The sequence below is a fragment of the Poecile atricapillus genome, chromosome W (assembly GCF_030490865.1).
Source record: "Poecile atricapillus isolate bPoeAtr1 chromosome W, bPoeAtr1.hap1, whole genome shotgun sequence".
Classification (NCBI taxonomy): domain Eukaryota; kingdom Metazoa; phylum Chordata; class Aves; order Passeriformes; family Paridae; genus Poecile; species Poecile atricapillus.
In genome coordinates, this window is record NC_081288.1 from 50,967,437 (window position 1) to 50,994,896 (window position 27,460).

The 27,460-nt window shown below is 35.6% G+C and overlaps 1 protein-coding gene across 1 annotated transcript in view; it reads left to right on the forward strand.

Moving 5' to 3' along the window:
* Positions 1-27,460, forward strand: part of LOC131591951 (forkhead box protein P2-like) — a 397,175-nt gene that overhangs the window by 99,081 nt on the left and 270,634 nt on the right. Inside the window, exon 4 of the mRNA XM_058863087.1 lies at positions 16,716-16,799. The gene's annotated coding sequence lies outside the window, so the exon portion shown is untranslated. The remainder of the gene's footprint in view (positions 1-16,715; positions 16,800-27,460) is intronic.

The window sequence follows — 27,460 nt, forward strand, 5'->3', positions numbered from 1 at the left end:
ACATGACTGACTGTATGTAGCAATTTTTTTCACAGATGTAATTCCTTATTTTGTATTGCGTCTTCATTGAGGACTCAGTAAATAGAGTTTCAATAGGTGTAGTAAAATATGCAGTATACTTTAATAATGCATATTTTCCCTTTTCAATATGGAATGGAGACCAATTAATGAAAAATAAAATACCTTTGCATATGAAACTTGTTATGAAACAATGTTGTATTATTTGTCCTCATTCTAATTGTATTACATTATTTGTCCTTTCTGTATAAGTGCAAATATTCAGAATAAATTTGTGTGCTTTTCTGTGTCGGCTTCAGAACTTAGTATGGAAGGGTTGCCTCAATCCATTAAGGTAAATTATTACTACCATCATAATAGTAGTAAATTTTCTTGCAATACTTTAAAATAAATATTTAAAATCATAGCTGGATTTAGTTTACTCTATTTTTATTGTCAGAAGTTCTGTGGCAGTTTGCATGAACCTGTGAGGAAGAAGTACATCCTGAGCCTTGACACTGATTTCTCTGAAGTCAAGAACAGTCATAATTGGAAGTACGTTGTAATTTTTAGATTGATAAATGTTAATTTCCTTCAAACTATGAGAAATTTTATACTAGATTCCTTTCAAATACGGATTTAGGAAATTCTGGTGTGATTGCCAGTTTTTAATGTAAAGGCATTCATCTTCCAGCAGCTTGTCCTCTGGTCTTCATATGGGGCATACATGTTTTTTGTGTGTATGGCTTAATGTTAGTCCTTAATGTCTTTGAGATTGTATGAGTAAAACTAAGAAGGATTTATCCAACAGTTATATTCAGCTTAATCTGATCATGTTAAAAATAAGTATGCCTGCTTTTTGAGCAGTCTCATTTTTATAGAGTTAAAACTTAATATAAGACATTACTTTTTAAATGTTCTTACTGATCCCATTATTCTTTCTGTGCATTTTACAAATAGGATGTGATGTTTTGAGTATGCTTCAGGCTTCAGTAGTTTGTATAATGTTCTATTTTCTGCAGCAAAAGCATGTCAAGGTGATCTCTGTGGGTGGTTAATATTTTCTGGAGTTTATTCTTCAACCATGAAAATATGCAAAACTGAAGAGCTTGGTGGTATGTCATATATTCAGGTATTATGTATATATATATATTATCATCATTAAAAATAACAGAAAAAAACCACAAGTGTAGTTGCAAATACTCTTTGTTCATGGATGAATGCAGTATTTGTCACTCACGACTTGTGTTTGTGGTTTTGCGGGTGAGCATTCTTGCAGCAGCTGAAATTATATGGTAAGAGTGTTGTATAAATGGAATATTTGAAAACTTAATGCTCAAGAGCATAGGAAATCATAGAATATGGGGAGAAATGTAAAAATTACAGGATGTTTGCATTTTAGCAGAAATACTCTTGATTTGTTTGACAGGCTTTAGTTGTTCTTTTGTGTGTTTTCAAATATAAGTACTTTTTAAAACAATATAGAAAGCAACAGTAAAAATTCTATAAAATAAATGCATAAATATTACAACAATATTTCAATTGGGAAGAATTATTCTAAGTCTGATTGTTAAAGATTTTTAAAGAGCTGAAACAGGCAAAAGTTGAATGTAAGTACTCTCACTATGCTTTAAGTATTGTTACAGTAGTAACAGGAAAAATTGGAAGGGAAAATGTCAAATATATCCATACAAATAAAATGCATTTGATTTATAAAAAAGACATGTTGAAAAAGCTACTGAGGATTTCAATTAAATACATACATTTTTTTCTTTCAAGATTAAAGCAAACATACATGGAAATTAACTCTTACTCAGAAATAATGACATGCATTCTGATTGCTGGCTGATACCATATTTTATCATTGCTTCTGTCTTCCTTCTGTTTTTCTTTCCTTTAGCCTCTGTCTCTGGGAAATGGTGTTTCTGCTGTGTGTATAGCATATAGGAAAAGTGTGTATTTAGTTTTAAATGGGAACTCTCTCAGATAGGCCTTACTAAAGTTACCTTCTATGATACAATGTAATGACCCAAAATGTATCTGCAGCGGTGGTCTTTTCATACTTCCCTTGCCATTCCTGGCAGTTTGATTTACCTCATTAAAAGGCTTCAAAAACACACTTGGAGTGATTCTAAACTCAGGGTCTTGGTAGTTGATGAGAAATTTGTTATTTTGGAGCTTGAGCATTGTGATTCACTTTAGTGCACACCTCAGGGCATCACAAGGAATACCATACTGATGTTCTCCAGCAAGAAGCAAAGCAAAGCAAGATCTTTACTTTGCCAGAAGAGGTAATTGGGCTCAAAGATAGCTGCAAATACATCAGAACCAGAGACTATATCAATGTTCAGCTTTCTGGTGCTTATCTCTGAGAAAGTCTTCTTTGTAAGGACACAGTTCTCAGAGCCAGTAAGAGGAAGCTGAGGACAATGTCCAGGGTGTTACCTTTCTTTTTGGGAGGGATCGTTCTCTGCACAACCCTTTCACTTCTCAAGGCAGCAGGACAACTACTGCTACAACTACTGTTAAGATACACCTTGTATCTTAAAAGAGGTTAGTATTCATTGTTCTTTTCTCATTCCTTCTTCATACCATAGGTAGAATGGGAAATTTGCTGTACTTCTACCTACCCAGCAGTTCTAGTGATAGAGTTCTAGGAAGAGGTGGGTGAAGTGTTTGTAGTCTTGTGTTGCTAATCCCATAATGACAATAGTAGTCCTGGTTCCTTACACATATTTACCTGTCATAGAACCATAGCTCTTACTGCTGCTCTTTGGTCTACAGTGGGGAAAAGTTGTCGTAAGAATATTGAGAATGCTACAGGTGTCCACAAAATAAATATCTTTGTGTAAAACAGCCAAAGATGTTGGTGTTACAGCAAATGTTGCAGTTGGGCCGTGTTCTTAAGGTGAAGCCAGGTGATCTGTGCCTGATGGGAGGCAGCAGCCACTTGACTCACCATGTTTCAAATGGTTAGTTGATCTTTCTCTGTTCTGTTATTGAAGTTTATAAATGTATTTTAAAAAAAGAAGCAAAGTTTTGCTTTCATTAGGGATTTGATCATACCATCAAATTTGAATTACTTTATAATCTGGTGTGCTGGTGTTGTCATATTTTGTTAGCCATGTTGATAATTTTTATAGTTAGCTGTTTCATTTTTGTGAGAAGATTGCAGATATCGATTGCTGAGAGGGGCCCTATCCTGCCCTGTCTGATAGGGGTGAATCTCTGCTGCTCCCCCAGTCCCATCTACGTGTCATGGAAGCAAAGGTTTCATTGAAGACTCATCCTGAGTTCCTGTTTATGGTTATGCACTGCCCAGAAGGCACTTGTAGATTTACTTTGGTAGAAAACATGTCTTCAAAAATTCTAATTACACTAGATTAGTTGCTTCTCTTTGTGTTACAGCAACTGTAGTATTTCTTCTAAGTCACAGTAAGTTGGTTTGTTATATCATCTCCATATATCTTTCAGTTGCCTCCTGTTCAGAGAGACTAGACATGGTTCCATAACATATCCGTTGATGATGGGTATTTCAATGGACAGCAAAATATTTTCGTCATGAACAGCATGATGGCAGCTGCAGATTTTTGTCAGTATATTATTTGATTGCTTTTCTAATTGCAGAATTGCAATGGCAATTATAAATGGAAAAATGTTCTGAGTCATAAGAGCAAAACTTACCTCAGAAATGCCTCTGTGCAAAGATTTCTGACTTGTGTCAGGGTTTGTAAAATTTGTAAAAACCCTAAACAATTTGGGTGTATAAACATACTTTAGAATTCAGTAAATGTGATAATATGCTAAAGTTTCTGATCTGTAAATGGCAGTGAGTAGCCCATTAGCCGTATTTGCCGTCCAAAGTTTTTATGCAGTTTGCAGCTGGTGGGTATATACATTCCATCTAAGCAGTGATGATAAAGAGAGGCAGAGAAATATGAAAAAAACCAAAAAAAATATACTCCACTTGGATGAATATTTTTTAAGGAAGGGTGTTAAAAAATTGCTTATACCTAACATCTATGGAAATTTTGGAATTGATGATTTAGCTGTTAAATGAAACAGCAGTACCGTACTTTCTCTTCCACCAAAATTAGTCAAACAATTCAAGTCATCTGTTGCTTTATTTTCTTCACATATAACATAGAGGTGTAGAACACTGAACTTAATCTTGTCTTGGAATTAATACCAACCAAAGTCCCTCAATGTTACATTCTGACAAATGTAACATTCAGAAAGAGAAGAAGAATAAGAATTAGCCATTGGAATTTGGTCAGAGTTTGTTGACTTCAGCAATGAAAGAGATGAAAATATCTTGCAAATATATATATATATATATGTTTTGCTATGTGTCAGTGAACTCTGTTTCAATACCTGTCTGGCCCATGAAAAAAAAAGTTGGAATTATCAGAAAAATTTGTGTGTTTGATTTTCAATTAGTAATAATTAGTAATAGCATGTATTTTATATTAAGTTGTTGGGCTAAAGTTTTAATAAATCGTATGGAGAGTTTGGCAGCAGGAAAGTAGTTTATAAATTCATGCTAGAAGTAAGTGGATGAGATGCAAAAAGAGAAAGGGTAAGTAAGAAATTCTTTGGCTAAGCATTAGGAAAGCTTCCAAATAAAGGGTTTACTTGAACAGATTTACATGTTGCTATAATGGCCCACTACTGAAGCCAGGCAAAACTAATGTAAAACCTGCCGATGGTAGCCCAGTAGCTTTATACTTGACAGGGTGGGCTTTATTATGTGTCCTGTGAATCTGAGATAACCTGAGAGGTCATCTGTCAGATATGACACAGGAGACCTGCACCCTTCTGAAGGGACAGCTGGAGACCAGATGGGATTACCTTGGACACTCTGTGGGCAGCTCAGTAGGGTCTGACGTGTTTGAGGAGTTACCAAGGGAGAGATTTTCTTTTGTTTTTTGCAGTGTAAGATTCCTACAAAGTACTTTGAATAAATGAGGGGCCAGATATAGATATTGTTTGTTTGTCTCGGGCAAAAAGTTTTATTACAATCAGTAGAGTCCATAGAACGCTGAGTCAGGGAAGGTGAAAGAATCACAGTTTTATACTTGTTTCTCCTTATAACATATCTATCAAAAAATGTGCAGTTAAGGTGGAGTCATAGATATGAGAGCATTGAATGAATTCCAGCTGTGGAATCCATAAATAAGAGAATTTCAAAAGTGCTCAGTTCTGGTTTTAAATCTGTTCTGCTGAAATCAGTGGGAATTTTGCTCTTGAAGGGTAGCCTAGTTACATCAGTCCTGAGCTACCCTGAATTTTTTTTCCATGTAGTCACATTTATGAAAGGACTTCTTACAGTACAGTGTTTAATGGTAACATCACATGAAATTAAATTTATTTTTTGTATTTCACTGAAAAGTTTCAGTTGCTTTAAATCAAGGACAGTTTAAATTTCCCACAGGCAATACACAAGACAAGGCCTTTCTAAGATTGCTGGCAGGCAGTTTTCAAAAGGGTCCTTTTTGATATACAGTTCCGGGCAGCAGGATCATTTTTAAATAAATGCTTCTTGACATCAGTAATCCATGATTTTTATATATTTTTTTTTTATGTTTGACACCAACATACTGGTGCTTGTTTTCACACACATTTTAGCAATTCCACTGTTTTATTCTTTCATTATTCCCATTGATTTTTTTGTCGTCTTCTTCATCTGTCTTTCGTTAGTTTTTCCTCTCCTGCTTTCACTACTTAACTCTTCAGCTGCTTGTGTTTATCCTGTTAATCTATGTACAGGACTCAGGAAAAGGGGGGCAGGTGGAAAAGCTACTGCTGGGTAACATCTGAAGTGCATCTGCTGTGGTGTGACAGATCATCTGAGGCCATTAAATATCAGCTTACTTGATCTTTTTAATTTACTGGAATTATACATTTTTCCTTGTGTTTACGTGTCACATGTGCAGCCCGGGCTCTCCCAATGTAGTTAGAATTTACAACCCACAACACCCAGAAGTGACACACTTGTCTGCCAGTTCTTTTACTTTTCTTCTTTTCCCCTTCCACCAGCACATATCCTGGATTTCACAGCTTGCTCCGACTGTCCTCTTGCTTTTGGCACTTAACTTCTGTTACCATTTATCATGTTTTCCTTTCAGTTTGAACAGATATATTTCCAATTTTGTTTGTTAAATTTGCTTGTGAAACAAGAAAAGTCTGTTTCCTTTGGTAAATGGGCTTATTGCGTGTATCAATTGCTGTTTGTTGCAATGGGATTAAGATAAATTCTGTGTAATATAGTCTTTTTTGGAGATAAGTTTTAGTCATTGTGGCAACATTTGTGTTCCTTACAGAAACAAGCCATGAGCATGTAATTTCTGACCTGTTTGATTTAGAAGTTTTAAAAACCTTTCTCTTGGGCTGCTGTTATGTACGTTTCAGTAATGTAGAAAAGACTTTTGAGGCATGTTCTATTGTGGGCCATAGATATCTCATTGGAAAATTTTACATTAAATTGCTGCTTTCTTAATTTCACAGTTTTAGGGCTATCAGTTTACAGAATAAATGCAGTAAGTTTTCACAATGTTATAGTACATGAACATCCTTCAAAGTATTAGCAAAATGTCCAGTGCTGTGATTCTGTGGGGTCAGTAGGTCAGTGCTGGGGGCTGGCTAAGGCCAGCTGCTTTCTTGCTTCCCTCCTCAACAGGACAGGAGGGTAAAAATAGGAAAATAGAAAATGGAAGAAGTTCAGGGGTTATAATTAAGACATAGGAAATTGCTTACTGTTACAGGCAAAACAGGTGTGACCTGGGAAAAACTGATCCAATTTATTTCCAATTAAAATATATTTTGGTAGTCAGAAATAATGAAAGCATCACTTTCTTCAGGCAGCACCAGGTCACCTTCCTGCTCACTGACCTTCACTGGTATTCTCAAGCTGTTTCTCACACTTTCCTCCCCCCCCCAATCCTCTGGCTGTGTGGTGGTTTTGCACTTTCCTAAACTTCTTCTATCTGAGGCACCACTCTGCAGTGGGTGGCTTGGAGAGGCTGGAAGCAGCCATGACTGACAGAAATTTCCATAGGATACTATAAAGACAATTGTCATAAATTAAAATTTGTTGGCTCTGCATTAGCCAAAGCAATTGACATTCCTGGCAAAAAAATCACATGGTATCTTTTTGAAGCAAATTCTGCCAGGACTCTCTTACCCTATGCATTTCAATCATCCCTCTTTAAAAGAATATATATGTTAATATTTTGGAAAGCAAAACTACATAGTTCAGCTTATCAATATTTTACTGTATTTATTTTATATTGAATTTGTATGCCTGAAGCTGTTTGTAAGAGGGTCATTTTATTAATGTGAAATTGATGGGTTGAAAAAAGTCACAAGATAAGCATAAAAGTAATAAATATCCAAGATAATTTACTGCTTTTAAAATGTAAAAGCTATCTACATTCCCATTATGTTTTGATTTGTATGTGTCAGGTTGATGTTTTATGTTTCATGAGCAATCTGTACATCATGCAATGCAGGAGGTTGTTACAAGAATTTTGTCATTTGTTATGAAAGCTAATGCAGAAATGAGAACTAGTATAAATGTCTAAATTAACCTGAACCATAAATTTGTTAGAAAATGGGTGGATTTTTTCAATCTGTTGAAGGGATTGAACTTATTCATAGATCTTTCATAGAATTTTAGAATGGTTTGGGTTGGAAGGGACCTTGAAGATCCTCTAGTTCCAGCCCCCTGCCATAGACAGGGACACCTATCACTAGACCAAGTTGCTTAAAGGACCATCAAACCTGGCTTTAAATATTTCCTGGGACAGGACAGCCACAAAGTGTCTGGGCAACCTGGTCCAGTGTCTCACCCCTCTTGCAGTTATTAATTTCTTCCATATATGTAATGTAAATCTACCTTGTTTCAGTTTCAAGCCATTACCTCTTGACCTATCACTTTATACTCTTGTAAAAAGTCCCTCTTCAGCTTTGCTTCTTTATGAACAAACACACTTTATTATCTTAGGAAAATGAAATATTTGATCCCTTTTTCTTTGGATTTTACCATTTTGTTTAAATCACTAGGATAAGGTGTTTTTCTTCTTTAACAGTATTGTCCAAAAGGTAATTAAAAAATATTTAGTGTGGGATAACTTACAGAATCGTACTGAGTGTGAAGAGTTGTATTCAAGTTCTGCAGGTATGGGAGGCAGTTTCCAAAAGTTGCAGGCACCATTTGAATCCTGCATACATTGTATTTTCAAAAACTGAATTCAAATTTCATAGAATCACATAATAGATATGATAGATAGAAACATGATAATGTTTGGAAGAGATCTTTAAGATTGTCCAGTCCAACAACCATCCAGCACTACCACTGTAACCCCTTAACTGCTAAACCACATCCCCCAAAGCCAGACCCAAATGTCTCTTCAGGTACAATGAGTCAAGCATCTCCCTGGGCGACTTATTCAATGCCTGACCATCCTGACAGCTGCCGGGAAGGAGGCTGTGGCCAGGTGGGGGTCGGCCTCTTTTCCCAGGCAGCCAGTGACAGAACTAGAGGAAATTGCCTCAAGCTGCACCAGGGGAGTTTCAGGAGGAATTTTTTCATGGAAAAGATGTCCAAGATTTTTAATGAGCTGTCTAGAGAAGTGATGGAGTCACCATCCCTGGAGGTGGCCAGGAAATGACTGGACATAGCACTCAGTGCTATGGTTTTGTTGGCACGGTGGTTTAGTTGGCACAGTAGTGCTCGGACAAAAGTTGGACTTGGCAATCTTGGAGATCTTTTCTAACCTTAATAGTGATTCTATGATAAATAATGATTCTATGATATCCTTCTGGGAAATAATGCAAACTGTCATTTATTCTTATTCCTAATATTCTCTCTTTTAAATTTTTAAATTTTTAGCAATTCAGAGACTCCCTTTTTTATTTTGGGTAAGAGAGCTTGTAAAATAATTTTTGAAAATACATGACTTATAAGTGCATCTCAATTGTCTGTGTACTCAGCAACTTCTTGAAAAAACTGAGATAATCCAAAGTGTGTCTTCCATTTTCATACTGGAATGTTTACTCCTAAACAACATGCCATTTATATTGACATACACAAAAACTTTACTGTTCCTGTAGGAAGTTGCTTAGTGTGTACTCCATGTGTACTGATCTGTAGCTTTCTGGACCGTTCCTAGATTTTTTAGGATTGATTTCGTATTTGCCACCTTTCTTTGATTTTAAGACACTTCGAAGCAGGGATTTTTCTGTTGTAAGTTCAGGTGTTTCATACTCAAGTCCATACTCGAGTTTTTGATGAGATACATTCCAGTCTCATAATCTGTTAGAGCTCCGTTTGTATTTTTTTCTCATGTTCTCTAATGGCACTTCAGTTTAAGATAGAACCTCTCATGTATTTTTCTGAGGAGGATGTCTGGCCTAGTAACTTCTCCAGTCTCCTCTGGTGTGGGTAAAGCCCCATTTTATTAGTGGCCCCTGCTTTCTGCCAGCCTTAGCAGAAGCTGTCTGTGGGAGGCTCCTCCTAAAGCTCATTCTGGCCTCAGCCGTGGCCTGTCTCCACTGAGGTGGAGATGTGCCGTGGCCTGGGGCTGCCTTGGACTGCTCTTCTCCCTGGCCAAGGCCAGCAAGGTCCTGCTCTGACCATGGACCCCCACAGCCTCTGGCCTCCAGCCCGTAGGGAGCTGCTGGTCCCTGCAGGCCTCTGACCCTGGTCTGTGTTTTATATTTAAGCCTCCCAAAGATTACAATACTTTCTGTTTTCCTTACTTGGGCACAACTTGAAGCTTTTACAAGGATGCCTTTAACTTTCTAATAGCCTCCTTCATCCCATTTGGTCATGACAGCTCCCTTCTCTGGATTTTCTCAGTCTTTTTTGATGGGTTGTATGCATTTCTTCTGAGCTTGCAAAAGGTGTCTTTAATCAGTCTGTGTGCCACCTGTAAAAATATGACTTTTGTAGATGATTCTTTTTTCTTCCTTGTAACAAGCTTACTCATTTTTATTCAGTGACCCTCTTTGAAATGGTGGTAGAGTTTTTTTGGCTTTTGTTGCCCCTTCAAGGGCATAGATTCCAATCTACATCAAAGCAGTTATTGACTGTGGCTAGAAATTTGAGTCATACCCTGATATGTCATGTGCTTGTACAAGTCAGGCAGAAATATCCAACAGCTCTAATACTTATCTGCTGTACTTATAGGGACATTTTTCAGTGTTATGAAGGTGTTCTGTTTTGTAGGTGTATCTAGGGGATGGTCCAGAGCATTTTGATACCCTGTGTCTTTGTTGATGTTTCTACCTTGGCTGTTGGTGACAGGGAGTCTCTAGGCTGTTTAACATGAATGGACTGTTAACTGCCAGAAGGATCTGGGAACCATGAGCAGTCATCCTCTAACCAATGGGAAATTACATAAAAGGAATCCGTGAGCTTGCCCAGTAATCTGAAGCGGTCCATATCAAAATACAGCATAGCTGAAGACCTGCTGTGCCTGGAGGGAGGACTGGCCTATGTGTAAGAATTTTCCCTCTGCAGACTGTTGTAGCTCTGAGTAAGAAATCAAGAGGCAATGATGGAGATGTGTGATCAGTATCCTCTGGATAGACCTATCACTCTGGTCACCAGTCAGGATCTCTGAGAAGAAATCAAAGACACAATTCTGTTGTAATTCTGCTCTTCTTTGCAAAAGACACAATTAATGAAGTCATATCAAATTTTGGGTTTAGGACAGGAAGCTCTGCAAGGAGCCAGTCATCTTACGGACATGTAGTTTGTGGCAATTACCTGTAACTACCTGGTGGTCATATCAGTATTGAACCAACCTCCTAAGCAACGTGAGTAGTTCTTGAGGTGCCCAAACTGAGGGTGTGTTAGGGCTGTGGAAGCCCCAAGGAAGCTGTATGCTGATGAAGGAGTTACCTGCTGTTCAGCTGAAGTAGAAAACACATACTTTGAGATGCTGCAAACAGTCATTTAATGGAGATGACAGCAGTTGGTGGGGCAATTTCCTGTCTTTATTTCTACGGTGACATTTTTGACAGGAGACTGAGGCTGTGCAAATGATTACTTTGGAGTCTCTTTTTGTTTGCTTGTTTTGTATTTGTTGTTTGTTTTTTTAATCTTTTTTTTTTTTCACAGTTACTTTGGTGTATTTATCATAATTTTTTTGGTCTGTTTTCTTTTGGCCTTTAGTAGCTCAAGGAGTGTGTGTCATAGGTTTTCTGTTCTGTGTTGTTCGTAGCTGTGGACTTCACACAGTTTAGTGTTTCTTTTTCTCCCTGAAAGTTGTGTCTCTTTAATTGTCTGTGTTTTGTTCTTCCGTTTGTTTTAAGTATATTTATTTAGATGAGATTCTTGTTGCTGGGAAAGAAGCAGGAGGAAGTAGAGTTCAACATGTAGATCCAGAATGATGGTATCATTGGAATAAATTGCCATGTGGCAGAACAACTAGAAAGCTGGGATTTAGTGATGGATGGATGCAGGCTCTGTAAAAGACTCAGGCAGAAAAAGGGTATGAGGGTTGCCCTTTATGTGAAGGAACAGTTGGAATGGATGGGTCTCATGTGAAGGTTTTGATTCAATAGAAGGGAAAAGTTTTCCAGTAGAAGGATAATCACACAACAGAAACAGTTGTCTAGGGAAATCAGGTTATGGAATCACGTTTTATGAAAGTTTTGGAGAGGCATCTGTGTAATGTCCTGAGTGATTCAGTCTAAATTCAGGTGCCTTATGCCAGTTGCTGCTCGACAGCCACTCTGTGAGTGGGAGAGTCTGCATCATGGCAGAAGGGTCAGGTGCATTTTGACTTTATGTGTTAATAGGTTATAAATCTATACATATGTCTCCTTACAGGAACAATCTAGATATGTTAGACAACTCAGGATGATCACCATATATGTGCACTTACGAGATACTACTTTCTAAAGTTGTTCTACATTCTCATCTGGTAATATTTCTAAATCCCTTCTAATCACAGCACAGGAGAAAAAGGGAGAAACACATCATAATTCTGGAAGTAATTCACAAAACTGCAGTGCCTTTGTGTTAGTGGTATTGTAGAACAAACTATTTAGGAATAGTTAATTGCTTTCATTTTTTGTTTTTATTCTTCTCCCCCAATTATTGTAGACTGTTGCAGTTTATTATAATAAGAAAATTCAACAAGCAGAAAGTGGTTTTTCTCTGAGTTGTCTTAGAATAAATTATATGTTTTCAGAAGAAAGACAGACATGCCTGAGGATAAAGCAAGGTATGGTATCTGTGCACACTGGATAGAAATCTCTATAAATATGATATTGGTATCATGCATACTTGTAAGATTAATGTCAGCACAGGTTATCTATCATGTCGGGGCAAGTCAAGCACATTAGACCTGCCTCAGGGATGGTTTAGTCTGTATATCCAACTATTCAGACAACGTTGCGTGGATGTTTTGGTAGAAAAGACTGAGGGATGATTTTTCCATCACTCCAGGCTTCCCATTCATTGGTACTGTCTCCATGTTCTCCAGTGTGCTTTGATAGGTACAGGTAATCGGTGTCCTGTTGATCTTTAGGACAGGTAAGACCTAAATGGAATAACATTTCCCCCCAGCTGCTCTTCCCCAAGAGGAGTTATATGTAACCTGTGCATCAGTTGCACAGTGGATGGAACATAATGGAAGTAGATGATGCATTTAGTCCATGTGGACATCTTTCTGTCACCGGGCAATTTCCAGGGCATTTAATATTAAATTTTTAATGATTTTTTGGGTAAATTTTATTATTAGCCTTGGCTTACTTCCTTACACATTTACATGTTTTATGGATTAATGGAGTATGGGTGTTTTGTATAGGAAGTTCCATGCTGTAATAATTCAAGAATAATTTTTTTTAGCCTAGAATATAGTGTGAACCTTTATAAGTACATAGCATTGAAAAATTTGGAAAATATTTAGTTGGGGAAGCTTGAAAGCTCAAGAATCATACAGGAATTCATTATTTTCTCTGTGGCACACGAAAAAATACACGTTTCTCCCACCACCACAGAACTTCTATTTGGACCCTCTGATAATGTAATCCAGCCTTCATTTGTCTAAGTAGTAGTGTAAAATTGTATGTAAAAATTAGCTGATGAGATCATGGTAGTATGAAGGTCTTTTCATTGGTTCGTTTAACTTTGGACAGATTATAAACATAAATACTAATTCATTTTGCATGTTCTTGTTAATTATAATGGCACTCAGTAGTGCTTGTCTGGTTATGAGCTTCTGAGTATCTTTCTATCACAGAAATGTGAATTCCTGGAATCAGGAAGAAAGGGCGTGTTTCTTTACTATTCACAGTTCTGCAATTTATATAATATTCTTCAAATAACATATTTTTTGTAGTGTAAATGTGTTGAAGTGGTTTAAATATAATTAAAAATACATAGTCTGTTAGATAAATTTACACTTTTTCATACTTTAAGAAGATATACGTTATAGATTGTATGTAAGTGATGTGTTTTCAAATAAAATTCAGGACATCCCATTGACATAGTGCATTTTAAGACTTGCTCAGATGTCCTATTATGAATTAAGAGGGTTCTTTTAAATTGTGTGGGTCCTATATGATAGAGTTGGAAGATACAGATACCAGTGAATGTTTATGTCTTTAAAATACTGGACAGTCTCTTTAGCAAGTCATTTTTGCTTTAGTGAAACCAGTGTTGGCTTTGGCTCAATCTATGTGATTCCAAACAAGCGTACCTACTAATAACTATAGATAGCCCTCAAGCAGGTTCTAAAATTTTCTTGCATGTTTTGCTGAGAAGTGCTTCATTAGAATATTTTATACAAATACCCACTTCAAGCAGTAATGCAGTTTGAACCATTTTTACCAAGGTCTTGCCTGAAACAGTGACACATCGTGGCAACTTGATCTATCTAATATGAGAATTGCTTAAGCGCTGTAGTGCACTTTGGTGGGGTTCTTTACACTTTAAAAAATACCAAAGACCACCAATAAGGCAGGATAAAGAATAAAATCACATAGTCTCAAATCAAAGTATTGTCTTAGAGGCAGTGTACAAACATATAACAGGTAAACATATCCTAATGATTTGTGGTCTAAACGTGGAATAAGCTAAGAGGTGATTGCAGCAACTAAATGAATGAGTAAAAGAAATGGCTTGCAGCACATGAGCATTGCATTTATTTAAGTCAAGTTTCTAAGTCTTCATCCAGTCAGTGAATTTGACTTTCATTTTGAATTAAATATTCTAGGGATTTCTGACACAACTCTGACAATTAACATTCTGTAAGGGTGCTTTTGAAGCTTTGGTTAACAGGGTCTGTAAATTCTTAAATTTTTAAGGTTCAGATGGAATTCAGATGGAGTTATTAGATATTGAAGAATGCAAACATATCTCTTCAAGCACTATCAGTAGGGGATGGGTAAACTATAAAAGCTCTACCTGCTGGGGCCCAAGGGATGTAATCTGTTAGCTCAGGTGGAAGGTAGAGAAATGTTGGTGTTAAACTGGAATAACTGGAATGATTCAGATCCTGGTTTTAGGATGTTAGCAAAAATCAAAACAAATCAATATTTATAACAGAATAATATTTTTTTTTAGGAGTCAGCTGCTTTTGTCAGGTAAGCCACGCTGAAATGTAGCATAAATGAAACAGAATAGATAAGATTCTAAAGTTGAAAATTTGCACTGTTGAAAAGAGAATTGGTAGGTAAGACCTGTCTGTGATGTATCTGTCACACCTACTTAGTGCCATCCTCACCAATTTTAATATTTCTTATTGATTTCTGAAGAAAAATGAAAAAGCCAGAAATAGACCAAAGATAAAATTATATAGTCGAGATTAGTGATTGTGGTTGTTTCCATATTAGGACTAATTAGCAAAAAATACTACAATGATTTTTTTTTTTTTTTTTTTTTTTCTGAAATGGCTATATCTCAAGAACATGGGTCATGTTTTGATATAAGATTTCATATAAAATAACTGTGGTTGTCCTGGCTTCATTTCTGAGGTGAAGCAATATGTGATGTTTAATATACTCCAAGCTAAGAAAACTGATGATATGAAAGCATTTTCGTGTAACAGAGTATAGGAAAAAAGAGAAATACAGAATATTCACATTTGAGGCTTACATATTATCAGTCAACAAAATGAAGTGTTGAAGAAATAACTGGAATGTGTATTTCTGTCTAGAATTCAAGTGCACAAGAAACTTCAGAGAATTAGAGGCATAGCTATTTAGAGGCAAAACCTTTTAATGGGAAATAGGTCAGTGAGATGAATGCTTTTCTCTCAGTTGGTTGGACATTTACATTGTGGATCCAGGGTGACCACATGACCATCAAGCAAAGTTTCATTGACACATATTTTACTTTCCAAAAACTTTTAAGAATTGCCACCCACCTTCACCTCCTCATATTTGCCTTAGGATCCTTACCTGTTTTTAACATTTTCTTCTCTTTTTTGCTTTGTATTAAGCTCATAAGATACCCTTCTCATTTCCCAGTGCTGTCCTACTGTGCAGGGGTTTCATGTAGTGTTTATTCCTCCAGCCTGTCATTCTTTGCTCTCCCTTCTTCACTTGCTCTACTACAGAGGCTGCCAGGTAGCTTTCAGTTTTCTAGGAACTTCGACCTTCCCAGCAGGTTTTGTTACACTCTACAAACAAAGGAAGAAGTTAGAACTGCAGTTCTTTTAAATGTCCAAACATCTTGTAACAAAGTGTGTATTAATAATGCCAGTTGGAACACAGATTTTTTTCTTAAACTGTGGGAAAGCAGTCTTTTCTTTATAAAATTCTACATTCATTTCCCTCTTCTGCCTGCTTCTCTCTGACCTTGTCAGCAAGAGAGAATTGCCAAGAGGCACCATCGAGAGGCTGGTAGGATCTACTTCAGAGATAGCAGAGTTTCAGGCATTAAGTCCGTGTCTATATTAGTAAATTAAAAAATGCCTGGAAATATTTCTGTGTCTCTGCCACAGTTAATGTCTTTGCAAACTAACATTGTTCCAGAAAATTCCCAGACATTTATTTGACCACCTCCATTAGACAATTTTGATGCAACCCCTCTTTTTTGGAGCATATGTGACTGTGCCACATAGATGTAGGATTATCCTACATCCTACAAAGATGGAGGATTATCTCTGCCAGTTGATTTCAGGAAAGAGAAATGTTCTCAGGCATAGATGTAATCTAAATATGCTACAGACCTGCATGTTCTTAATTTCTTCTTCCTTGTCCAACCTTCTGTCTTTGCAGTCTTCCAGTCTCAGCTTCAAAGCTGGGTTTTTGGGTTGGTGTTTTTTGTTTTTTTTTTTTTTTCCCCTTTTTCTTTTTGCTTGTCCTTTTGTCCTTTCTACCATACATATAGATTTAAATTGTATTGGCATGCTGTCTCCCAGCTTTTGTACCCTCCTTCAGATGACCCTGTGAACTTACTAGTAGTGATACTGTGTGCAGTTCTCTGAAACAAACTACTTCAGGGAAGCCTTCCTTTTGTTTGCCCTTGAGTACCATAATAATAAAAATAGAATAAAAATACAATTTGAGTGATGCCTTAGCTGTCACTCTACTGCTGGGATGAAACTTGGTGAACAATTATATTTCTTTGTGGACTACATGTAAGCTTACTACTTGTTAAGAGAACAAATTAGAGGGGGTGATAAGGCCAGATTCTGTGTTGGGTTTGTTAAATGATTCTAAATCGCTGTAAACATTTCTCTCTGTTTTGTCAGGATGGTGGTACTAGAATTGATCTTGGACATCACTTCAGTTCAAGGTTGAAGTTAAAAGGTCTTTTTGAGGCTTAGAAGAAGCAGGTGAGTACAGGCCAATCATCACAAATCAAAGAGGATTTTTTTTTTTTCCCCACTTTCTTTTGTTCCAGAATTGCTGTTGATGCTTACCAATCCAAATTCAAATAGCTGGTCTCTGCTTTCCCTGATTCACTGAGATGTATGACTGCTTGTGTTATGGCTAGATAGCAGAGAATATCTGATTCATTTAGGATTTCCCTACATGCTTTTTCAGCTTTTGCCATGAAAATCTGTGAAACCACAGTTCTGTCACCAAGGTCTTTGGAACTCTGGAGTTAACATACACTGTACAGTTTCATTACATCAGCTGTATTAGGAGTATGATAATTAAGGTAATTTAAAAAATAAATTTTTTAAAAGCTAAATACACTGTAATAAATAGTGAAGAATCCCTGAGTTTGGATATTCCTAGTTTTTTTGAAACTGGGATGATCTTTATTCCTCTGGTAACCAGGAATTCCGTGATGCCAAGGACCGTGAGTTCAGACCTTGTTTCAACTGCTTTGTGTGTTAACAGGCTAAACCTGCCTGGGACACGGGGCAGTGCCACTGGGGCCTTGGCATAAACACTTTGTCATGGCATGAATATTTTGCTTTGCCCCAGCTATCTTCAGTCAGTCATGTGCAAGTGGCTGTCAGATCTTTTTAACTTAGACAGATCTGGAAAAGGAGATCTTGAAGGAATTAGTGTAAGATGAGCTTACAAAGGCAGTCACATTTATTTTGGATTATTCATAATTGCTATTGCAACAAAAAATCTGTATGTCGAGTGTTGCAGTTGTTCATATTCTACATTTCCTACAGAGGTATAAAATTTTTTGAGAATATTCACACAACTTTACAAATTCAAAATTTTTAGGCAATATTTTAACATATAAATTGCAAAATATGGTCAATTTGACCTGATACTAAAATTTTAAGATACAGATTTAAACAGGGTACAACAAATCTAGCATAATAATAAACAGGCCAAATTGCTTCTATGTACACTATGACATGTACACAGAAAGTAGAAACCATGTATCTAGACCAGGAATTAGAAACAAATATGTAAATACAAATAATATGCCATGTGTAGTAACTGCTGAGGTATTGTGAAATACTCTAATATACCTGTATACTCCATATGTATGGATGCCTCTGGAAGGAAAGAAAAAGAAGCTGTTCCACAGGAGTTAATGATGATGACAGTAATTAGTTCTGAAGCTATAACAAGTTTTATAACAAAACTATAACAAGTTTTATAAGTTTTAAAACTTGATAACAAGTTTTTAGAAGTTTTACCCTCTGTGAGGATTTCAGCCCTTTTTAACCAAGTTCAAAGTAGTGTAAAAGAAAACTGTTCTGGTATGAGCTTCACTGTGACTGTCTTCACTGGGTAATAAGAAAGGAAATTCCTTTATTCTGATTTAACTTCACCTTTTTCCAAGGAGTTGAGGCACTGGCTGGAAGGCTACAATATGAATATGGTGAAGCCAGGAAAAGAAGAAAGGTTAGGTGTAGCAGTGTTGTAAGTCAGAGGATATGCAGCACTGTACAGGGAAACTGTAGATATTACTGGTATGTGCCAAACTTTATATGACTATATGTAAGTATGTAGTAATATATTTATTTGCAAAGCAGTAGTTTTTTTCTTTCATTTTTCAGTAGGAAAAACAGTAAGAAATACCAGATTCTTTGCTCTCTATGTAGCAGTGGAAATATGGTGGATTTCTGTCACATATGTGTACATGTCTGAATGGTATAACTTGTATGTAGTTAAATGTTAGTTTTTTTGACAGTGTCAGTGTTTTGGAAAACTGATAGAAACTGTAGTTTGATAGAAACTGTAGTAATTGAAATCTGTTGAGTCAGCAAGAGTGTTTTAGTTTTTAAAGGGTATTTTTTCTGGAAGTTTACTATGTTCTGACAAATAGTGTCCAAAATGCAGTATAACTGACTTGTGCATCTATAATGTTTTGGCAGTATAATTTTATTGCGTTCCAGTATGTCTGAAACTAAAAGCATATGAAAGAAACTGCTATTCTTATTCCTCCATTATTTTCTTCCTAACTTTAAGTTGAATAAATTCTATAAAAATACTTTCTGTAGAGGAAACCAAAATCTTTTTTGCCTTTTTAGCATTGGTCTCTATTTCTTGCAGTATGTGAGAGTGGAAAAGGAGTGTTTTTGCAGTCAGTGAGGAAACAGTAGTAAATTCTGAATGTTATTTCTTCAGCATGGTATTTAGAATTAATGGGTTCTTTTATGGCATGATATGAGGTGTTTGCACTGATTGAAAACTGAGGTTTAATCATAAATGTCATGATAGATATGCATAAAAATAAAATTAAAATTATGAATACATTTTTAATCAACAGAGAGAAAAAATCTCTGGTTTTTGTTCTCTCAATGGAACACAACTTTTTAGGAGTAAGTTTTAGAAAAACTGAGATAGAGCTCAGAGAAATGTGAAAGCAGAGAAAAAATGTTCTATTTTCTGACTGATAACTTAAATAGACACTTTTGAGACTGTCAGTGACATATTTGCATCTATGTTTTCAGAGTTACGTAGGCTTAAAAAAAAAGCTAAATAAATTCTGGTGGTAATGATTACTAAATTCATTTTGGTCTTCTGTATTGTCACTTTGGAGGTGTGCTCATTCCTGTTTCTTTCTGGTACCACAGGAAACAAAATCTTGAAGCATCACAAATCATTTACATGTATATGCATGCATTTTGTATGCTATTAAATATTCCGTCTATATGTATGTGTTTATTTTGTAGAGGGCAAACATAATTATACTGTTAGATTAGTACAGAATTGTATCTCATATAGATTAGGTATCTTGCATCTGAACTGAAATTCTCTCAAGATTTATGTAAGGACTCATTGCTGGTGACCAACATGTGAAAGATATGAGATTTTCCACTAGCTGCATAATGGATGGGCATTAACTTTGTCCACAAAGAAGTCAAACCCTTTCACATGTCTGGTCAGAAGGCAAAGGAGTTTTAATACTTCCCTAAGTGTATGAAAGGAGGATATACAGCATAATGATGGTTTGCAAGAAGTAATTTGATGGGGTTTGATGGGCTTTGTCTTTAATATGGTTTCTAACAAGAAGAATCTGAAACATAAACACTGCTTTATACTTTAATGGAACTGTGTTAGAACAGAGTTACTTATTGTAGAATTTTGAATTATCTTTCCAGGGTGATTTTGAATAGCTATAAATTGGTGATTTGGGAGGAACCTGAAGTCAACTTTTGTCAAAAAGTAGTGTACATTGAAAGAATTGAATTTGTGACCTGGAAATATGAGGCAGTAAATTTTTGCTATGATTACATGTAACGTCAAACTATGGATTTAAACTGGCCAGCTTTTCAATTCACCTAAACAATAAGTACAATCTTAATGGTCTGATTTGCTGGGAAGAGCACTGTTGCAATAATCTGCTTTTTACAGCCCATATCAAATAATGAACTTGCATCAGTTATTACAAAGTTTGTGCTTTGGGAGGTGTTTTTGTGGCATCTAGGAGTGATGCACCACATTTGTTGGAATTAGTCTTTAATACTGTCTTGAAAAATGAGTTATTGCTTAAATACACTGATTGTTTTGTGCTTCCTAGCACAGAAATTTTTAAGTAAAAGCTAGTTGAAACTTGATGGGTTTTTTCAGCTCTATGAAATGAGGAGAAAATGGTGTGCATCTTAATAATTTTATGATTCTTTTTCCTATGTGACATGAATGAGAGAGGTGAGAAGTCTTAATTTTTAACTGAACTGAATTCAGGTTTCTAAACATGGCCTGATTGAGAGCAGAGGACCATTACTGTAGTTGTCATGTAAAATGAAGTTGGAGTCTGAATCTCCTTTTTAGCTGTCAGCTTTATTAAGGAGCTATTGGTGTGTTGAACTAGGCACACACATTATATAAGCGGTGCATGCTGGTGTCTGGGGGGAATTTTCTCTCTCTTCACTGCTGCTTTATTAGGTCTTGCTCTCTCATTCTGTGTTGCCCTGTCTCACTCCAGCTTTCTGGCTGCAGCTCACAGCATCCTAGGTCTAATGTAGATTGACGCCTTTGCCAGAGGACTGATTGAAACTTGTGTCTCATAGTTGCTAATGCTCACTCAACCATTTTATTGAAGATAAAGTAAATAAAATAGATTGCCATATGAGAATTCTCTGAAATCAAATGGAATAATTTGACAGGTTTAAGCCCATGAAAAAGCCAGAGCATTGAAACAGATGGGAATACTTTTTATGCACAATATACCAGCAAAAGGTGTCTCCTGGCTTGCTGTTACACTGTTAATGGCTTTTACCAAAATTATAATTGTTGAAAATAACATTTCCATTGGTGTTCAAATTGTTACTTCTCTCAAACAGAGGGATTATTTTTAATATAAAAGTAATGGATATACTGATTTTATTTTCTCATTGCTTCTGATTCTTCAAGACTAGTGATAGATAACCAGTCTCTTAAAATTTAATTAAAAAAAAAAGTAATAGATGTTAACTAAGGGTGAGATTAGTATTTGAGAAAATAATTCTTTGAAATGCAAAATAGTTACTTTTATAGTTTTTTAATAATCATTAAGTGACATAATTTTGACTGTTGCAGATAAAGTTTAAAAAAAAAGCCCTAACATTTCTAAAAGCATAGCAATATAATACACAAAGACTATGAGGTGCTAAAGTGCGAAGTGCTCAGAATAATGGTCAACAAGTCCCAAGTATTCTTCACAATAATTTTGTTTTATAGAGTATTTCTGTAGTTAAGCATTGTAGTATGTCTGTGCTATTTTCAGAAATAAGACAATACATAATAATAAGTGACTAAAGACACAACAGATGACGTGACTAATTTTTTTTAGCTGGATAAAAATGAGTATTGGTCTTTTTAGTCACACTAGTGGACTTCTTACTAGTTGGACCACTACTTCAAGAAAGCAAGATGCACCTGTATTTTAGTGTAGTATAATAAATTATGTCTAAACTCAAAGTTAGTAAAGGAAATAAGTACAAAAGAAGTTAAAAAAAGTATCAACAAAGTTAGCAGATGCAGCCTCAGTTTACCACTTGAAAACACAGTCATTTAAATATCCAATACTATTTTTTAAATTTTCTTTATGTTTAAACACAATCTGCTCTTTCTTTTTGGGGGTGAAAAGGAGAGGGATATTATGTACCAATTTCATTTCATTTTTTAAAGTTAAGAAATTGATTGTAAAAGATTGTGCTATTTGTACTTTTGGATGGGATGCTATTGAGATTTCATGAATATTGGGTAAGAAACAAATTATAAATGAGCTATTTGAAAATGGGTCACAGGAGTGAGTTGGAAGACTAGAGAAACATAGTAAGGATGAATTTCCAGGTTAAATGTTAGCCAGAATATGCAGCTAGTTGTGTTGATGGTATTGGTGTGGCAGGGATGGTATTGGTCAAAATCATATTTTCAGTAAGACTGTAAATAAGCCTAAGAAATGTGATTGATACTCTTCTTTTTCCACATCCTGTATGTATAGTGAAAATTACTCTATTGTGCTCATAAGGCAGAGCACTGGGCCCAGATCTTTTTTTCTCTTGTTGCCATGCTCATGACTGTATGTGGCCAAGCTCTTACTGCTCTCAAAGCAGTTCCAGACTTAAAATTTCAGTGTTTACCCTATGGTACTCTTTCTGTTCATTCAGTAGGATAAAAGGGTTTTGTCTTTCTTTGAGACAGAATTGAAGAAGACACAACTCTGCCGAAAAAAAAAACCAAAACAAACCCTGTTTTAACCCTTTCATTTTCTACATCTGAAGTTCTCGGAAAGTCTTCTTCAGAGTGAACCAAGAAAATTAATTCAGTTGCTTTTAATTATATACATAGAATTGCTTTGGGTTTTTTTCTGTGATAGGAGGTCCTAGACGAGGAGCCCTTGCTCATTTCTGTGTTACATGGTCTTTTCTCTCTCTAGTAGGTTTCTCTACTAAAATTGTAAAGCCATTATGCCGTTAGCACAATCCTTGGGAAAAAATGCTGAGGCCCATGAGTGCTCCAACACAGGTTGATTTGGACAGAATAAAAGCTGGATTAGTCAAGAGAAAAGGAAGCCTCAACAGTCATTTACTTAGGATTTCTCTAAAACTTAAGAAAATCAAGTGCAGTTTCCCATATTGCTCAGAATGACTTATTTGTACTGTTTTCTTCAGCATGGTCTCTTATTTGACTGTATCTGAAGTCATTCTGAAAGACTAATTTTCATGTTGCTGTTTCCTACGGTCTTCAGCAACACAGTAAAAAAATTACCTGTATTTTTGACATGCTTTTAAAGTTACCTTATCCAGAAATCATTCTATACTGAATGTGAGGAACTATTTTAAATCCTTATTAATAAAAATAAATGAGAGTAGGCAGTAAAGAAAGCAATTCAGTAACTACAATAAGCAATAAGTAACTACATATGGAAAAAATAGCATCACATGTAATTCCTGAAAATAAATGGGATCATGAAAATGGAATAGATGTTTATTTGATTGCTTTGAGAGTTAGCCTCCCTAAAAAGATGATTTTAAATGAGTTTTGTGTTTGTAAGTGGTGCTTGTTAACTGTCTTGGGGAGTGCTCTCTTCTCTGGAAAACGCATTATGGGACCTAGGAAAGAAAGAGGTAATGATTTATTTTTTATATTTTTTTTTGTGTGGCCGCTGTCATCTAGGAGCTGGACAGAGATCACTGTCCCTCAGGAACTAGGCCTCAGAATTTTGAATGTAGTCTGTAAAACAGCTATTTAGTGGGAGTTGTTGTCAGTCACAGCTTATAGAAGACAGGTTTTTACTGATGATTTTCTGGGGGAAACTGTACTTAACTGCATCAATTTATTTTTATAAATTCAGATGTTCACAATTTATTTTTTGATTACACATTCATTTTCTGAGTTTTTTCCTGAGCTTGATCCCAGGGAAGCAAAACAGGTTATGTTTTGGTTCATGGGGTGGTTCTGGTCCTACATCCAAACATAAGCATAAAGGTTTGGGTACCTATACATAAATTAATTTAATTATGACAGATCCAGTGAAGGCTTTGCAAAAAAACAAAACAAACTACCAGGCATGTAACCTGAGGCTGCAGAGTTAAAACTGCTTGGTATAGTTTGCACAATATATGTGAATTCTCAAGAACAAGGTGTGGGACACGGTACCTCAGTATGTAAAATATAGAAATTTAATTCTAGAATCTGTATACTTTAAGTATAGTTTTACAGATAATAGCGCTAATGTGAAATTGACTGTAATTTTATCTCAATTTTTTTATACTTGAGGGAAAAACTAAATTAAATATTGTTTTAGGTCTGTTGAGATACATATAGATATATAGTTCCTGTATTTAATTGAATTTGCTGTCTAATATCAGTGTTATTTGGGTGAAGCTATTTACTAAACACTTCAAATCAGAGTGGATGGATAGTGTGCTATGACAAAGACATGTGACCTCATGTCTTAAATGTTTTGCAGCTAATTTTAAACTAATATTTATTATCTGCATGCTACCATCAAGTTGCTGAATATTTAGCTTTCTTCTTTTCAGGATGAAAATTTTCTCACATGGCCATTTGTCATTCATTTTTACTTAGTTTTCTCTTTGCTTTAAGATACATTTTCATGATATAGTGCAAATCCAGTTATCTTTTTTAACACTTAATAAAGAATTAGAACTATGTCATATACAAAATTTCCACTCAGTCCCATCAAAGGCTTTTAGTTTTTGATAGAAGTATTTTTTCTTAAATTTGATGGTTGCTACTTGTGTAAAAAAGATAAATTCAGGGTTTTGTAATCTTTGCATCATCATCCCTCACCGTCTTCTTAAATAGAATTTTACTTCTAGGATTCCTTCTTCCTGAAAACATACAAACAAGCAAAAAATATCCAAAAACAACCAACAAAAAACCCCAACCCAACAAAACAGACTTCTATACTGAATTTTTGCCTCAGGCCAGTTTCTCTCTGCTGGTTAAATGGCCTAAATTAATGACAATATTAATATTTATTTCATTTTTAAAAATAAAGCTGAAATGTTGAACTGAATTACTGAATGAATGAGAAAATATTTAAAGTTTTCTCTTATTATAGAATTGCTTTACATTTGCTTCTTTGAGCAGTAATATTATAAAGAATAAGCATTTCCATTGGTAAATTTTTCATCTTTACTGTAGAAGTATTACTCACCATTGCTGGTAAGCCTTTTAAATAAAGCACATACTTATTTAATGAACAGGTACGTCAGTTCTAGTTATCTTTTCTTACTCTCCAAAATTTGTTATTACCCTTCCAGAAGTTGTTCTTGCATTCTTTCTTGTTTCTCTTCAACCTATCAAAAAAGGAAACTAAATGAATGTGGAATGGATGCCCAGCTGATGCCATGGAAAATCCATAATAGTTTAAACCATGCTCCTTGGCCAAAGTCACTCATATGGTCATTCTGTGTGGTCATTTTGCCAGCTCTTGAGTGGTACCTGGCAGCTCTGCTGTTGGGAAGGTAACAAACAGGGAGAGGAAAGAGAGGGAAGGAGCAGCCTTAACTGCTGCAGCTCTCTGCTAAGTGAGCCTATATTGAAGCCCTTGAGCCTTCACAGAACATCTTTTCCCAGGTCAGTGCTTAATTCACATGTGTAATATTCCCCTAAAATTTATCTGAGCACCTGCTTATTTGTTTTTCTAATGGAAGTTGTTCTAATGTGCATGTTCCACAGTTATTTACTTATCCTTCAAGTATAATGGAATAGTCCAGTTCCTTACAGTAAAGTGACATTTTCCTCTGATTTTTTGCATGTTGAGCTTGTAGAAAAATGAGTATTCACTATTTCTCTGTCTCTAGAAAAATTTCTGAATACTGTATATTTGGACATTATTAGAGATGGAGATCTGATGAAGAATTATCATTAATATTATTTTATTTTTGTATTTCAGAAATAATTTTCATTAAAGGTATTTTAAAGGTATTTGAATGATTCGGCCTGAAAAAGCTATATGTTGGATAGATTGAATGTATTTGATAGGACATTGTTTTTAAATTAGTGTGTTAGGAACTTGAATACTATGTCCAGTACTTAAAAGACCGCAGAAGATAGAACATGTGATTTAATTACCTGTTTTTCATTTTGCGAACTTGACCTCTGTCTTCCTTTGTCTCGAGGCTGGGAAGAAAGTACTGTGAGCTGCTGGCAGTTGATACTATGAAGGTATCATCTCCCACATCCTTCTCAGGTCCCATAGTAGTGCCACTCTTCCTCATGGATGTGGGATTTTCCAGTAGAACTCTGTCCTTTGGTGGCCAAATTCATCTGCTGCATTACTTCTTCAGATACCCTGTAAAATTCCTCTCTTTCTTTTAACTTCTGCCCCAGAGACCTCTCTTTTCCAGGTTATCTCTAGCTGTGCAGAAGCACCTGGAGCAGCACTGGGATACTGGCTTCAGCAGACTGAGGCTGGATTTTGAGAGTGGCTAGTTTGCGCCTCTGTAAGACAGAACTGTTGAGTATGTACAGGCTGTTACTGGGTGTGTTGACTGTGTGTTTGTGGAATTCCATAGTTGTGTCAGTTGGCTGGATCTGCCTCAATTTGCTTTTGAGAAAGATGTTCAGTGTTTTCCTTAAGTTAATAAAGATTTCTTCGTTTTCTAGGAAAGCAACTCAAGGAAAATTCTAAGATACTCCTTAATATTTGGGATGTGATTTGGGCTGTGAAGGCTGCTGATAGCTTGAAGATGGAGGGATTTATTCTGTCTGAAAATGAAGGTCTTGATTTATAGTAACCCATAGGGCTATACTGGAGATGTATGTGAATAGATACTGTCTTTTCTAGAAACTATGTTTGACAGAGGCATTAGCTATTGAGGCAAGTGATTTTCACTTGTTGGTCTGTAGTAAAAACCATCTTTGCTGTACATCTCTTGATTGCCTTTTCAACTTAAAAATTTACAGACAAAATACAAAATTTTTCATAAAATTGCACTGTAGCTGTCTTCTTTATTAAATATTTTGTATTTATTTCTAGGATCAGACATTCAGATTATTACCATATAATAATAGATAAAATGTCCAAATTAATGTGTAAGTTGACAAACTTCAAACTGTTGAAATGAAGCTACTTGGCATCTAAAAAAATGTCATTTTCCAATAACTTTACAGGAAGTTATCAAGGAGGTTTCCTGATTTCTTAGTGCTTTGATATATTTTAGATTTGCTCTACGTGCTGTTCATTTCCCTTAATCTAATAACTTTGCTAGTTATTTGCACTATACTGGTGAGTAGCTACTTCTCTGTAAGATTAAAAATAAAGATTATAATAGGACCATGAGATGAAAGAAATATTTCTCTTATGTATTCAAACTGCCTAATAGGAATGAAAAACATGTCCAATAATTTGGTTTTGCCGTATAATGTAATAGTTGCTGTTAAATATAACTTCTGTGTTGCAAATACAAAAAAAATTAAAAACAACAAAAAAAAATAGGTTTGATCTCATTTGACCTTTCTGACGTTCAGTCAGTTAGAAGGTTTGTAAGATGTTTAATTACCAAATGGTATGATCATTATTCATCTCATCATTTGATATATAGCGTCAAGTGAATTGCCTCCCTGGAGTGCACTGTGTTTCACAGATCAATAGATTTAGTAAGAGCTTGAA